The sequence below is a fragment of the Manihot esculenta genome, chromosome 5, assembly GCF_001659605.2.
Source record: "Manihot esculenta cultivar AM560-2 chromosome 5, M.esculenta_v8, whole genome shotgun sequence".
Lineage (NCBI taxonomy): Eukaryota > Viridiplantae > Streptophyta > Magnoliopsida > Malpighiales > Euphorbiaceae > Manihot > Manihot esculenta.
Window position 1 is genome coordinate 8,360,629 of NC_035165.2, and position 17,110 is coordinate 8,377,738.

The window sequence follows — 17,110 nt, forward strand, 5'->3', positions numbered from 1 at the left end:
TATAAATAAGTAAATATGAGATAATAAAAAATATTATATTTTTAAGTTTATTAGAATTACATTATATTATTTTTTATTAATTAAATAATAATTTTTAATGTTATTTTAAATGCATTTTATCATTATTTATACCATTAATTATTAAAAAATTTACTTTTTTTATTTTATGATTTTTATTTATTTTTTTATATATTAAAAATATAATTTTTTATTAATAATTTTATATATCTCTTATATATATTAAATTCTATTAAATATTAAAAGATATTTTAAAAAAATTCTTAAAATAAAATAAAATAAAATTATAATGGTTAATTTATATATTATTATTTTTTAAAAAAAATAAATAAATAAAAATTATAAAACGAAAACATTATTATTGTTTACTTTTATTATAATTTAATTTTTTTTACTAATTAAAATTTATTATTTAAATATTAGACTAAACACAAATTCATGTCACTGATGTTATTAAATACTAATAAAATTATCAAATCACTCATTTACTAATAAAAATAATTAAAAATTACTTTTATATTATTATTTATTTTTAAAAATTTTATTAAAAAATTTAAAATAACAATTTATCTCAATCTCATTTCACATAAAATTATTTTCTGCTAACTGTTTTTAAGTTTGTTAAAAATAATTATTATTTAACATTACTTTTAAAACTATACTAAAAAATAATTTATTAAATATATTAATTATAAATAAACAATTAATTTAAAATAAAATTTAATATTATTTAATTTTAAAAATATCAAAATAATAAAATATTTTTTCTAAATTTTTTTTTACAATTTTTTTTTCTAAATTTTTCAATAAAGCGATGGAACTTCAAATATAATGTCAATTAGGCGCATTGTCTAAATTATACTAACAATTATAATGTATTAAAAAAATTGATAAAATATAAATTTAATTAAAATTTAATTAATATAATAGATAATCGTAACAAAGTTTTATTTTTTATTTTTAATTTTGTTAAAATTTCAAGAAAATGATGCGATTTCTACTTTTACACTTGTATTACTCTTAAAATTAGCTATTCTTGCCTAAACTCGAAATATACATATATCGTTCAGCAATTCCTGAATTAAATCAAAAAATAAAATAAATAAATTTAATTTAATTTTTATTTTAATATGTTGAATTAAAATAAAAATTTTAAATAAACCAATTTGATTCGATTATTTTTGATAAAAATTAATCTAATAAACTGCAATAGGATGATATAACCTTTTTGTAGCCCGTACATAATAACTTGAAACAATTCTCTTCCATTTTCCATCCTTGAAACAGAAATAGATAGCTCTTTTTCATTGTCAGTTCTTGAAATAAAATCGCCCCTCCTCCTTTTTCAAATTACCCCAAATTGAAACTTTGCCAAGGAAATCTCAAACCCCTCTAGCAGTAGTTACAGAGTGCATGTAATGATGGCACTCTTTGACTCAGCGTTTTACTTCCAAGATGATTTGCCAGAAATTAATCAAAATGAGGTACAGTTTACTTGCATATTATTTAATCAAATAAATATATTTTTAAAAATTTTTTAATTTTTATCTTTTATTAAATAAATATATAGTTAAATCAAAATTGATGGTATAATATTCAGAAAATAGGGTTTTACAATGGTTTTTTTAAACTTGGTCTGAGAGGAGAGTGTTCCTCTCCTTTTATTCCTTTTCTTTACTCGTCAGTGACGTGTAACAGTCTCATGACTATTGGGCCACTTGTCTCTACCATACGGATACGGACGTACGAGAATATCAGATCTCTGCTCCATGCGTAATGGCCATTTAATTCCCCCTAGCACGCATGCGGATGGACCCACTAAGAGAATGGGCTGGCCACCTTTTCTCCTCCGGACTGAGCTGAAAGATGAAATTAGGACTGGAGCCCAGGGGAGGTCTGATCTTAGGGCCGAAAGGACTGGATCGACCCGATTGAGAGGTTTTAGAGGGAGTCCGGTCTTCAGGCCGAGCGGGCTGAACCTGGTTCATGTGGGAGGCTTAAGAGCCTTCAAGTAATGGGCTGTCATCATGGGCCAGGTCTCAGACCGGGGTGGTAAAATCTAGCGGTCATCAATTGCCCATTTACCTTCTCATCAGTTATTGTACGACTGATGAGGAGGTAAATATAGAGAATTGTAATGACCGCGCCGCCCAATGACAGTTTTCATCAAAACATCTCTTCGTCTCATTGCTGTTCAAATTTTCAAATTCTCTCTGTCTTCTCAGAACTTTTGTTTTCCTCTGTTCTTTGTGCGCTTCGCCTGCTCTGTCCTTTTGATCTACCCGCTCTTCAGGTACGCTCTTCATTCTTCCATGGAAGGTCCAAAACTCCCCGATGTCTTTGATCTCGAGTCTAGTATTACTCCTTCTACCTTAATAAATTTCTTTTCTCAGAAGTATTTGGACACCCCCCTTTATCACATTCGAGCTCCTTACCGGAATGAGAGGATTGTTCTTCCCGATCCTCCTCCTTCCGGCTTGATAGATCCCCAGAAAAATCTCAGTCTAGTCTTTTTCGTTAAACAATGAGACTTCGGTCTAACTTTCCCCTTTACTCCTTTCTTCATCGAGGTCTTCCAGTACTTCGGGATAACCCTTGGATTTGAAAAGGTACTTCCCCTAAGATGTTATCAAATATAAAAAGATTGATTGCATTTTAAAGCATGGGAATAAAGTAAACGATATTATCGTTAAAATTGTTATTTGCCATAACTTACATTGCTTCCCTTGAAAGAAACAGAAAAGAAAAATAAAACAGGCACAAAGGCACAAGACCTCAGTGAGGTACGTGACCAGGCTCCCCAAGTGCCCCCGGCACCACAAACCGGCTGAGATGACGAAGCGACAGTAAGGCCACAGTGCCTGAATCTTGCGCAAGACCTCAGTGAGGTAGGTGACCGGACTCTCCAAGTGCTCCCGGCACCACAAACCGGCTGAGATGACGAAGCGACAGTAAGGCCACAGTGCCTGAATTTTGCGCAAGACCTCAGTGAGGTAGGTGACCGGGCTCCCCAAGTGCTCCCGGCACCATAAACCGGCTGAGATGACGAAGCGACAGTAAGGCCACAGTGCCTGAATCTTGCGCAAGACCTCAGTGAGGTAGGTGACCGGGATCCCCAAGTGCTCCCGGCACCACAAACCTGCTGAGATGACGAAGCGACAGTAAGGCCACAGTGCCTGAATCTTGCGCAAGACCTCAGTGAGGTAGGTGACCGGACTCCCCAAGTGCCCCCGGCACCACAAATCGGCTGAGATGACGAAGCGACAATAAGGTCACAGTGTCTGAATCTTGCACAAGACCTCAGTGAGGTAGGTGACCGGGCTCCCCAAGTGCTCCCGGCACCACAAAATTGGCTGAGACGACGAAGCGACAGTAAGGCCACAATGCCTGAATCTTGCGCAAGACCTCAGTGAGGTAGGTGACCGGGCTCCCCAAGTGCCCCCGGCACCATAAAACCGACTGAGAAGACGAAGCGACAGTAAGGCCACAAAGCTCGAATCTTGCACAAGACCTCAGTGAGATGGGTGACCGGGCGCCCCAAAGCGACCCCGACACCACAAATGGTAAAAACCACAGAGGCCAAAGGTGCCTGACCTAAGACACGCAAATTGGAACTCGAAAAACCAAGCAAGAAAGAGAGCCGACCTCAGGAAGCTCAAGGGCAAACTGAATATTACAAATTTCCTCTAGCCCAAGGGGCAAGCCAAAAGCATGAGCTGACGAAAAAACATCACAGACTCAGTACCACTCAACACAAGACATAAAGCGAGTCCAGGAAAACAGATTCATCGTTATAAGAAGGTACATTACCTTACCTATTTTGGTTATACGAAAATTATATGTCCGAGCTTGCATTATTGATAAGTTAGAGGTTCAATCAATTTGTTAAGTCCCAGCCCTGATTAGCACAAGGGCAAGAAAATTGACAACTAAACTGGTCAACCCAGTATGGCAGATCCCTTTGGGAAATCGTTGAATAAGCATATAACTCAAAGGCTTAGCCCTTAATATATTGACGAATTAAACAAATTAGGCCCTTAATAGATTAAGTAATTTGATAAGGCCAGAAAAATAAATAAAAGTGGAAATATCTCAAATATAAACACGAATAAAAATTGGATTTCATTAAAAAGAAAAATATATTACAACCTAGTCATCTACAACTGCTGGAGGAAAAATTGTCCTTAAGAGACTTACATTCTTGGGAGCATCATTATCTACACTCCTACCTACAAAAGGTACAATTTTCCCTCCTTGGAACCCAGCATCTTCTCCTCGAGGTCTGGCATCGCTCCCCTCAGGCCCATCTTCCTCCCTCAACTCGGCATCTTCTTCAGGAGACCTAGTTGCAGTGTGAGGAACTCCTTTGGGCAAGGGTCTGTCATCCTCCCGGCAATGCACCTCCTCACCATCAGAGTCTACCTCAGCAGCTCAGAGTTCAGCTAGCGGGGTGGAAGGGGCATACCTGGCTTCCCTCAAGCCTCGATTGAAACCAAAGACGAACATACGGAAGCCCTTGTGCCATATGGCAGTCTTTATCTCGTCAGAGGATTTGTATTCCGCAAGTCGCCCCTCGCAGGCCTCAGCTATCTTGGCCTTTAGCTCAGAAGAGTCCTTATAAGTTTGGAGATGAGCTTCACAGGCCTATTCAATCTCCCTTTTTAGCTCTGCTGACTCCTTATACTCCCTCAAGCGCTCCTCACACTCCAACTGGACTCTATCCTTGGCATGCTTGGCATCCTCGAGCAGGGCAGAGCATCTCTTTTTAAGAGCCTCGACCTCCTGGCTGAGATATTAATTTTGAAGCTTTACTGTTTCTACTGCCAAGGTCAAGTCTTTGACATTATCGGCGCTTTTACTCAGCTCCTGCTCGAGCACCACGACCCTAGCCAAGGATTCCTCTCTTTGGGCCAACATAGCCTCATAGCGAGCCTGGGCTGCCTCGAGATCTGCCTTTAAGGCCTTGCATTGATGCCAGACTTCATCCTTTTGGCTCACCGCTTCGTCCCTTTCCCGCCGAATCTCCTCTAAGGAGGACAGCTGCTCCAATACTTCATCTCGACGAATCTCGGCTGCAATTGCCCTCCCATCGGCCCTTTTGAGGGCTTCCTGCGCATAAGATAACTCTGCCTGCAAGGACTTCGAATGCTCGTGGGCCACTGCAAGATTGCCCCTGGCGTCACTGGTGGTAGACAAGTTCTCCTCCAGGCATGCCTCCTCAATCCGGCGATCTACAGACTCCAGGAGAGAGTGGTCACGAGCATCCACATCCATGAAGAGGCCCATCACCTAGCAAAAAGAGAAAACCGTCAGAACAAGGAAACAAGGAGAACCAAAATATGAGCGAAAATCAAAAAGGACAACTTACCATCAGTAGCATCTCTCTGATTGTATCCCCGAGTTCCCCCTGGGTCCGAGACTGGAACGCTACCTGCTCTCGAGTAGAGCTGGCCAAAAGGCTAGTGAGAGCAAGTAAGCGAGGGTCTGAAGCCTCGGTCACCCCGCCAAACATGCGCTCCCGGAGAATTTCCACGATCACGCTCGCTGGAGACTGATGGGTGATGTCCTCTGCGTTCAAGATGTCATTATCAGGGGCAAAAAGCAGGGGCACCACCGGAGTCTTTTCCTTCTCGAGCGGAGGTAGAGCGGGGGTCGGACGCCTGGAGGCCTGAGACCTCTTGGGAGCTGGGACAGGAGCATCAGAGGGGAGAGGACGTTTGCCCTCAGTCTGCTCAGCAGCACCCGTAGGAATGTCCCCAACCGGCCTAGACTCAGCTCCCTCCGTAAGGGTGCCCTCGATGATAGGAGTGCCCTCAGTAGCAACTCCCTGGACCCCCTCACCCGCAGGGATGATTTCCAGCCCGCCTTCAGGAGCCCTGCCTCCAGCAGGAGAGACCTCAAACGTTTATTCAGGGACACCCTCCAAAGATGTGGTGGCATCTGTCCTCACGTCCCCAGGATCTTCGACCGACCTGTCAGTAACCCTAGAAGCCTCCTCCGTCCTCACAGCAAAGACTTGTTGAGATTTCGGGGCCTGGGAAGACTGAGGAGCCGAGCTCGACCTGCTACGGCTGGAGGGTCTGGAGGTCCTGACACCTCGAGAGCTCGGCTTGGGAGCTCGGGAAGAAGCGGGGGCAGGTGAATGGATCGGCGTGCCGACCTGGAGGAGATGACTTGGGCCACCTCCTGAGTGGCTTTCGACACAGATCGCCCGGCTCGGAGGGCGTCTAATGCAGCGTTCATGCTCTCCCGAGATAGGGTGAAGTTCTTGGGAGCCTTAATTTTGTCCATGTCTACTTGGGAAGCTGCAAAAACACAAAGTCAACACAAGTTAGAAAAAGCACATAAGAAAAATCAAGAGGGAAGGAACCAAGCAATTAAAACAAGGGGAAATACCCGCAGCCCGGCAGTCCTGAAGACTGAACACAAACATACACTTTTCGACGTCATACTTCTTTTCAATAGAAGTCAGTCGAAGGTATCCGACCTGCTCGGAGAGACTCAGTTGGGGCAAGTCGTTGCAACCCAGAGGGATATCATCCCAGGAGAGTTCCACCTCCCAGGACAGACCGGAGTCCTTCAACTCCACCACCACAAATCCCTCTACCCAGCCTTTTATGGAATCCTTATAACCCGTGAAAATAGACAACCCACCGCGAGGGGCAAAGTAGTAGAAGCACTGGCTTGCTCTAACAAGACGGAAGAAGGTTACGAACAGACGCGCCGTGGGCGTTAACCCCCAGCTCAAGCAGATAGATTCGAAGGAACACATGAACAAGATGGAATTGGGAGACAACATCCGGGGGGTTATCTCGAAGTACTGAAAGACCTCGATGAAGAAAGGAGTAAAGGAGAAAGTTAGACCGAAGTCTAGTTGTTTAACGAAAAAGACTAGACTGAAATTTTTCTGGGGATCTATCAAGCCGAAAAGAGGAGGATCGGGAAGAACAATCCTCTCATTCCGGTAAGGAGCTCGAATGTGATAAAGGGGGGTGTCCAAATACTTCCGAGAAAAGAAATTTGTCAAGGTAGAAGGGGTAATACTAGACTCGAGATCAAAGACATTGGGGAGTTTTGGGCCTTCCATGGAAGAATGAAGAGCGTACCTGAAGAGCGGGTAGATCAGAAGGATAGAGCAGGCAAAGCGCACAGAGAACAGAGGAAAGCAAAAGTTCTGAGAAGACAGAGAGAATTTGAAAATTTGAAACAGCAATGAGACGAAGAGGAGTTCTGATAAAAACTGTCCTTGGGTGGCGCGGTCATTACGATTCTCGATATTTACCCCCTCATCAGTTGTACAATAACTGATGAGAAGGTAAAGGGGCAATTGATGACCGTTGAATTTCACCACTCCGGTCTGAGGCCTGGCCCATGATGACAGCCCATTACTTGAAGGCTCTTAAGCCTCTCACATGAACTACGTTCAGTCCGCTCGGCCTGAAGACTGGACTCCCTCTAAAGCCTCTCAATCGGGTCGGCCCAGTCCTTTCGGCCCTAAGATCAGACCCCCCTGGGCTCCAGTCCTAATCTCATCTTCCAGTCCTAATCTCATCTTCCAGCCCAGTCCGGAGGAGAAAAGGTGGCCAGTCCATTTGCCTAGTGGGTCCATCCGCATGCGTACCGGGGAAATTAAATGGCCATTACGCATGGATCAGAGATCTGATATTCTCGTACGTCTGTATCCGTATGGCAGAGACAGGTGGTCCAATAGTCATGAGACTGTTACACGTCACTGACGGGTAAAGAAAATGAATAAAAGGAGAGGAACACCCTCCTCTCATACCAAGTTTAAAAAATCCATTGTAAAATCCTATTTTCTGAATATTAGATCATAAAAAATAATTAGTAAATTATAGATTAATAATAATAGGAAGTAGATGGTGGATTATTGAAGAATTAATGAACAATTCACAAAGTCAGAAAACAACAAAAGTAGTATTAAAATATAACTGAACTATTGATTCTGTACAAAAAAAAGAAAAGTAGACACCTTAATTATTGTTATATAAAAAAATTATTAAGTTCAAGTCCAAAATGTTTTATTTTATTTTTAAATTTATAACTATATAATTATTTTTATATTATTATTGAGTGACCCATGTATAATTTTGTATTTGTATGTTGAGCTTTTATAAATTTATATATTAATAATATTCTTTGTACATTTTTTTATTTAATCAAATCCATGTTACATAACTGATCTGAGTTCCTAAGCTAAAATGTATTACATAACTGATCCTGAGTTCCTGATCTAAAATGTTGACATCATGTTAACCTCCATGCCACAGTGTTCAGAAGTATCTCTGTGTCTCCATTCATATTATAATGGATTTCATCCTTTTGTTAGTGGAGTTCTGGTGGCCTATGTGTTCATCTTCTATATGAGCAAGAATCAATGAGTTTAATATTAATGGGTGGGCCAGCGACAAAAAATTTTGCCCCAGGGCATGCGTATCTCATATTGGCTTTTAAGTGCAACCAATGAAAATGAAGCATACAATGGCCATTGCTATGACCATAAAGAATTTAGTAAGCTTTTCGTAAAAAATTTAATCACAGACAAACCTTGTATTATTTCTATAAATACGATTTTATTAGAAAAAAAAAATAATCGGCCTTTCCATGAAGTGCACCGGTCAATCATTTTCCATTAAGAGGATTATGCACTTTCTCTTTACCAGAAAACTAAAATTAATCAGTTTTTCCGTGAAGTGCTTGCAGAACAGCTTAATTCTGATAAAGAGGAAGTGCATAAAGAACTGGAGTCAATCCTTTTCCATTAAGAGGATTATGCACTTCCTCTTCATCAGAAAAAAAATTAATCAGCTTTTCCATGAAGTGCGTGCAGAACAACTTAATTCTGATGAAGAGGAAGTGCATACAGAATTAGAGTCAATCATTTTCCATTAAGAGAAGTGGAGTCGTGACAGAAGAGAGGGAATGCACAAGGATTCCAAGTAATAGTCATGAAATCACCAAGCACAGAAACTTGAAGAAGTCATCTTCAAAATTTCTTTGATCAAGAAATGCACAAAAGTTATCATCAATCTCTATAATGCCCCATTTGTCTATTTTTAGTTCTACCTAATTATGAAAAGAAGAAAAAAGAGAGGAAAATGGAACAAGAGTGATTGTTTACTAATGAGAGAACTGGTCACATTGTTACTGCATAAAAGCCCAAGAAATTCTAGAGAAAATGGAATCTCTAGCCACTTTGGTTAAAGGGAAGACTTTTCCTGTAAAGGATATGCTATGGAAGAAAGAAAGAGTTTAAGATTGTATCCTTAGGATACCAAGAGTAAAGATTAAGAATATGAAATCAACCTCTCATTTGCATTATTACCCATTGGGGTGAAAAGCTTTTCTATTTTTATGACCATTTGAAACTAATGTTGAGAAAAATACTTTCTAACTTCACGACGGAGAGATCATGCATCACACAGAGAACTTCAAACATTTCATAAAGCCTTCATTTAATTATGAAAACATAATCTCGAGGTTGTAAGTGGAATAAAAAAGAGGTCTAGGGTTAAGCTGTTTATGTAATTAATGGTAAAGCTTTTATCTTAAAGAAATAACGGCGGAAAGGGTAGGTAGGAGTCACCATCTAGTCTTAGAGATTCAGCAACTGTTGTTGTTCAAAGCTATTAATTGACTAGACATTGGAGAAATGTAAAAGTTTGTTCTGGAATTTTTCAATAACCGTACCAACTGAGGAAATGGAGCCTTCTTATTGTAATAGCATGCTGATAACATGCATAATTATGCAACTTTAATATTACAAATTATCTAGATATTGAGTTTGATTTCATTTAAAACAGATTGATTTATTTAAATTTCGTTATCTTGGTAGGATTGGAGGATAACAAGAAAAATCCAATTTGAAATAGAGATAAAAGGTGGCCACAATCAAATTTATAAGAGGATACTCTAGATGAGCTGTGTTATGGATTGCGTTATGAGCACAAACATACTTGACAAACAAAGCCAGCCTCAAAACTAAAAACCAAACAGATAACTCTTATCTGTCAAACTGTACTCAATTTTGATTTTAGATACTTGTATTTGGGTTAGGACTTTGAGCACTATAAAAAGGGGCATTCTGATGTATCTGGGGGCTCATCTTATTTTTATCTCCTATTTTTAGCCATGAACATGTGTGGCTAAATTTCTCTTTTCGGTTAAAGGATAATTAAAAGTTCAGTTAAATGGGTTGTGAGATTTATGTGATTTTATAGTTTTCTCGGTTATTGGTATTTATATTATTCCTGTATTTATTGCTTAATATCATTCTGTGGGTTGTTGCATTAAGGCGCCATTGCTCAATTGATAGAATGGTAGACTGCTATTCAGGTTAGTCAAATCCGTAATTGTTTAACTAAACTGAAATAGGTAGTAAATTAGGTTGCGTAAGGCCTTCCTAAGGAATAATATAATCTAACTTAAATGAACCAAGTGTCTCGCGTTTGTTAGTTAGAATCAGGTCCTTTTCAATAATTGGATCCTACGGTTGTCCAAGAGTTAGGGTTAACTCTTAACTAGTTTAAAATTAAGAAAAGATTGGATACCTGAAGCGTCTTCGATATCTATAACTGGTTTATTAATTAAATTGATATTATTTTATATATGTGATCAACCCATAAAAACTGAAACTAAAATTATTTCTTTAACTGAATGTGTCTCATCTTGATTCTCTCTTTTAAATTTAAATTGTTTCTTATTTTAAATTGATTTTATTTATTCCTCTATATTCAAAACCCCGCATTTTATTTTATTTTATTTTATTTTATTTCATTCAATAGAATTAATCCATTTAATCAGTGGGATCGACCCTGCTTTCCATTATCACAAATTTTATTTTAAAGCAGGAATTTATTTTTGGTAGTTTCGACGCCATCACATGCTGAACTTATACTGGAATTCTGCAGCAATACACTCCTTCCCAACTGTGCAGCAAGTGCAATTCTGCATATTGTACTTGCTACACTGTTTAGATAAGATTATTTTATTCATGTGATAGTTTTTATTGAAAGTTTGTGATATTTGAACAATCATCAAATGTGGCCTCCAGTGTGGGAGAGAGAGATTGTGCGAGTATGAGCACACGTGTGTGTGGGAGAGAGAGTACGAGTTTAGTTTTGGTTGGCACTCTTGAATGCTATTTGAGTACCTTGATCTTTGAGGTGTTGGATAGGATAGGACTTGTGGATTATATGCTGAAAATTTGGACATCTATTCTGACTATGAGAACTTGCATTAATACATGCAAGTTAATGTAGTTCTTTTAGCTAAGATACTTAGAAGTTGGGTTTTAACAAATTAGACAATAATTTTGTATGTTGCAATGTAAAATCATCTAGTTGCACAAACACTCGAGTTAATAATCATATAAAATTTTAATGTGTTGCAGCAAGTACACGACTTGCTGTGCAGTGTAGCCAGATGCACTGCAAATGCAGCAAGCTAGCTGCACAGCAAGTACATCACTTAGCTGCATGTGCACAGCTAACTTGCTGTGCAGTGCAGCAAGATGCATTGCAAGTGCAGCAAGCTGTTGCAGCTTGCTGCACTACTTCACCAGGTTAAATTTCATTGCATGGAAGTTAATTTTAGTTGATTCATTTTACTTTGACTCGTATAAATTTATTTGTCTTTATATTTATTTATTTATTTATTTATTTATTTTAACTTCATTAGAAACTGAGATTTTTTCTATTACTTATCTCTGATTTATGCCACCTGTAAATATTATTCCTTCGAGTATGCAACTTAAATATTGGAAAAAGTATTAATATACTCTAAGCCAAAATTAAAAGCGGCTATCTATTTCTAGTATTTAAATACTCATATCATAATCATAATCATGTCAAACTTTTAGTTTATTTACTATTTGTGTAATGACACACTTTCCCAAAGAATTAGTTTGTTAGCATAGTTATGCTTAATAAGCTTTTCATGAAAAATTTAATCACCAAAAAACATTATATTATTTCTACAAATACGATTATGCAAGAAAAAAATTAATCAGATTTGCCATGAAGTGCACTGAGAACTTGGCATTAGATGGGGCATTACCATGGTCATGAAGAACCATGGTTTCTTTCTTTAATAAACAATATATTTCACCTTTCTTTGCAAAAAAAAATAGGAATACAATTATTCAGAGAGTTTATAAGAAAAAAAAATAAATGAAAAGAAAAAGATAAACTACATCTATTTCATTCATCAATCATGTGCTATGTCTTTATCAATATCCTATTCCTAAAATAAAGATTGGAATAGGATAATTTTATGCCTTGACATTAAAAATGAAAATATATTATGTCAAATATATATATATTTCATACATTCATATAAAATAATATATATTTTTATAATAATTTTATAAAATTTGTTAAATTAATAAAATATAATTTTTTTATAAACATAAAAAAAATATACAACTTTAAATATAAAATTGTAAAACTTGTTTCAATAAAAAACATGTCATTTATAAACTATTTTATTTAGTTTTATTTAAAAATTTTAACTTGATACATATATGGGAGGTTTCCTATTTAATCTAAGTATTATTATTATTAATAACTCAGTTATTATAATTTTAAAAATTTATTAAAATATTTTTATATTTTTTTTCCGTCAACAAATTTCTTCTGTCTATTTCTATCATTAAAAATATAGTAAAAAGCCACAGGATCCTCTTTTGCTCCTCCTCTTTCTTTTTCTTCTTTTTCTTTAGTTGTTGTTCTTCTTCTTCGGTTCTGTTGGATCTAAGTGTTGTAATTTTTGTTTTGATGACTAATAGACAATTGATATCTTACTAATTATTTTCAAAAGTGTTTGTGTGAGCTTGTAGATTCTTTTTTAAAATAAATGAAATTGCTTCATTTTCAAGAATTAAAAATGCTAAATTTGAAAGTATATGACAATAAAGAGATCAAATTGTAATTTTTATTTTATACATTGTCAATTTTAATTAATTAATTGTGTTGGTTCAAATTTTCTTTTTAAGTCTAAAAATTTATAAATATGACCAAGTTTTAAATAATTATTTTTGGGACCAAAATGAAATTTGATATATGAAACTTTTCTGGAGATATTTTTCTACCAAATAAGATATTTCAAATTATAAGTTGCAAAAAATTCAAATAGAATAAAAATTAAAAGTTTATAACGTAAGTTTTTCGCTCCATGACTTTGAGGGGTCAAAATGAAATTTTTTAAAATGAGTGCTTTCGAAATTATTTTTTATCAAAATAAAAGATCTCAAAATATAGGTTGCAAGAATTCAAATGGATTGAAAAACAGAGTTTTATAGTCTAAGTTATGATTTTTTAAAGATTTAATGAAATATTTTTTACCTCTTAATATCAAATGTTCCGCTTCTAAAAATGGAGGGACAGAGGCAAAACTCTCAAATGTTTGGCCACTAAATATAGATTTTAGACCGCCAAAAGTTTGTTTTCAATATGCCTCCTAAATGAAACTTTTTGCTTTTGAGAGCGAAGAAATAGAAATAAAAGTCTCAAATGTTCAGCTACCGAATATAGACTGACTTTAAGCAGCCACTGTTACCGCTCACGGCCCAGGGCTATCCCTCGCCTGGCCCTCTCGCCACCTCGGGCTTTCCACTAGCCCCGTGAACAGCTCTTAACATCCCTTCACACTCACGGGTTCCGGGCAGGATTTGTCCCCTTGGGTTCTCAACGTCGCATCCTTTCCTAAAGTGGATTTGGCCCAAAGGTCGCCTCCCCCACTGCTCGAACCCTTGACCTCCCACTTTAAGGGATTGTCTGGTGAGAGTGAATACCAATTGTTCCAATGGCACAATTGGTACTCACTCTCACCAGACTATTCCCTTAAAGTGGGAGGTCAAGGGTTCGAGCAGTGGGGGAGGCGACCTAATTTCCTAAGGGAAATTTGGGCCAAATCCACTTGGGGAAGGATGCGACGTCGAGAACCCAAGGGGACAAATCCTGCCCGGAACCCGTGAGGGTGAAGGGATGTTAATAAGAGCTGTTCACGGGGCCAGTGGAAAGCCCGAGGTGGCGAGAGGGCCAGGCGAGGGATAGCCCTGGGCCGTGAGCTGGTAACAGTGCCGGGGATCACGTCCGGGCTGTTACAGCCGTCAAACATGAGTTTTTTTTTCTGAGCACGAATAACGGCTATTTCAATATACAAACGGTTCTATTTGCATTTAATGCATGTCCAATGACCATATTTATGATAAAACTATAAATATGTTTTTAATCTGAAAGAAGTTACAATAATTATCTAAGTACACAATTATTGAGATTCAAGTTTTTTACACTCTTCCTCTAGCATTAATTTCTTAATAGTTTGCCTTGAGTTATAATTGAACTTTCTCTTGAATTGTAATTGGTTTGTGTTTTAAGATTGAGTGACAATTTGTTGAGTGAATTTATTGCAGTGAGTGTGATTTTGAGTAAAAGATTGTTCGTGTGAGAAAAAGAGGATTGGAGAGAGTAAGGGTTCTGCTCTAGAATTAAAAGGGATTTTAATCTTCACTCAAAGAGAGAGTAAGGATTTTGCTCTAAAATTGAAAGGGATTTTAATCTTCACTCAAAGAGAAAGGATTTTGCTCTAGAATTGAAAGAAATTTTAATCTTAATCTTCACTCAAAGAAAATTTAATAATAGAGTTAAAATCTCAAGGAGGGTCTTGAGAAGAGAATATGTTTAAGACATTCTCTTCCTTTTTTATTTTTTTATAATTTATTTTTTTACATTTTTAACCTTTTTTATAAACCCAATTTATCCATCTCGGTTGCTTCAAGGGAGAACATGTTTTATTTTTACATTTAAAATATTTTAATAATTTTTTTTAAAATATAAAAATTTACTTAATATGTAAAATTAAATAGTAAATCTTCAAATATATATATATAATATAAAATATTTTAAATTTTAAAGCTTAATTAAAATATAAGAAATAAAACTAAATAACTGAACCCTTAAATATTTTATAAAAAGAATATTTGACGTCTTCCCATTTCCACGACTGTAGTAGTGCAATCTCTTCCATTTTATACTCCTTATTTTAGTTAAATCAATATTATTTATTTTGATTTTAAAAATTTAATGGTTTATTTTGTTTTAATTATATTAGTATTTTATTTTTAATTCTAATAAAAAAGGAAAAGAGTAAAAAAAAAGAAAATTAAAAAAAATGAAGAATACAAAATTTAATTTTAATTTTAATAACTCTAATTCCTAACTTTTAAATTTTAAATATCTCCTTTAATAACAAAATAAATTAACTTGTTATAAATTATTTTTAATTAAATATATCAACTTTTATTTATACTATTTAAGAATAGTTATAAGCTCATATTCATATACCAACCTTTCCTTTAATTTTCAATCAAAGAATCTAAGGTTTTGGAGTGTTGTATAGTCCTAATTTCCACCGTTTGAAAAGAAATTGGGAGTTTGCCGACAGAATATGTGTTTTTTTTAAGGGTAATTTACGATTTAGTCCTTGGGTATTACCATTATTAACAAGTCAGTCCCTGTATTTTTAGAAACCTATTAAAACGTCCTTATGTTTTCTCTCCGTCAACGAAATAGTCATTCTGTCTATTTTTGCCGTTAAAAATATAGTAAAAGACTATATTACCCCCCATTATTTTTCTCCTTCTCCTCCTCCCTTTTCTTCTTCATCAATTCTTCTTCTGCTTCTTCTGCTTCTTCTTCTTCTCCTTCTTCTTCTGCTTCTTCTCCTTCTTCTTCTTCTACTTCTTCTCCTTCTTCTTCTTTTGCTTCTTTTTCTTCTTTCTCTTCTTCTTCTTCTTCTCATTCTTCTTCTTCTTCTTTTTCTTCTTTCTCTTCTTCTTCTTCTTCTTCTTCTTCTTCTTCTTCTTCTTCTTCTTCTCCTTCTTTTTCTTCTTTCTCTTCTTCTCCTTCTTTTTCTTCTTTCTCTTCTTCTTCTTCTTCTTCTTCTTCTTCTTCTTCTCCTTCTTCTTCTTCTCCTTCTTCTTCTTCTTCTTCTTCTTTCTCTTCTTCTTCTTCTTCTTCTTTTTCTTCTTCTTCTTTTTCGAAGGAGGAAGAGGAGGAGGAGGACGAAAGAAAAGACATGGACTATTTCGTTGACAAAAAGAAACGATAAGGACGTTTTAATAGATCTGAGAAAAGATAGAGACTATTTAGTTGACATAAAAAAACGATAAGGACGTTTTAATAGTTATGAAAAAAGATAAAAATATTTTAATAGATTTTTAAAAATGTAAGGACTAACTTGTTAATAATTGTAATATACAAGGACTAAATAAATGGTTTTATTTGAGGGTAAAATTGGATTTTAAAATTTTTCTCTCTCCTTCTTTATCTAATTTTAACGGAAAATAGGACGGAAGGACTATTTCGTTGACGGAAATAAAACATAAGGACGTTTTAATAGGTTTCTAAAAATACATGGACTGACTTGTTAATAATGGTAATACTTAGAGACTAAATCGTAAATTACCCTTTTTTAATCTGCCCAACTTCAAAACCATGGGAAATTGAGAGGTGAGCAATTGAGAGTTTGCCAATAGAACAATCTCTGTTCCATCTCAAGTTCAACTCCCATCTCTCATCACTTGCACCGACTACACCCGCTCTCCCCATTTAGCTCACAGAACCAGTCCCCCATCTGCTCAGCCTCCTCTTCTTCTCCACTCCTTCACTCAATCTCACCTCCACGCCATCTCCCCTTCATCTTCCTCACCAAGACCATCAAGAATCAACTCCACCCTACTCCACCGAACCCTTCTCAACACCAGAACTCATTTCACGACAACCTCATCACCTCTCCAATCTCACCATCAGCCCCCAGGAGCACCATCCATACCCATTTTTCACTCAACCACACCCTCCTCCATACCCTCCACAAAACCAATTTCACAATTTTCCTTTAATCAGCTCTGCTTCTTGAATTCTCTAAAGTTCACGACATCTCCAAACCGAAACCCTTGCTCAACATACCCATCGATGGTTTGCTTTTATAAAGAAGTTCATTTCAAATAATTCATTCAAAATTAATCCCTTATATAAAATAAAATTTGTTTTCTCATTGCCATCGATGGTTTGCT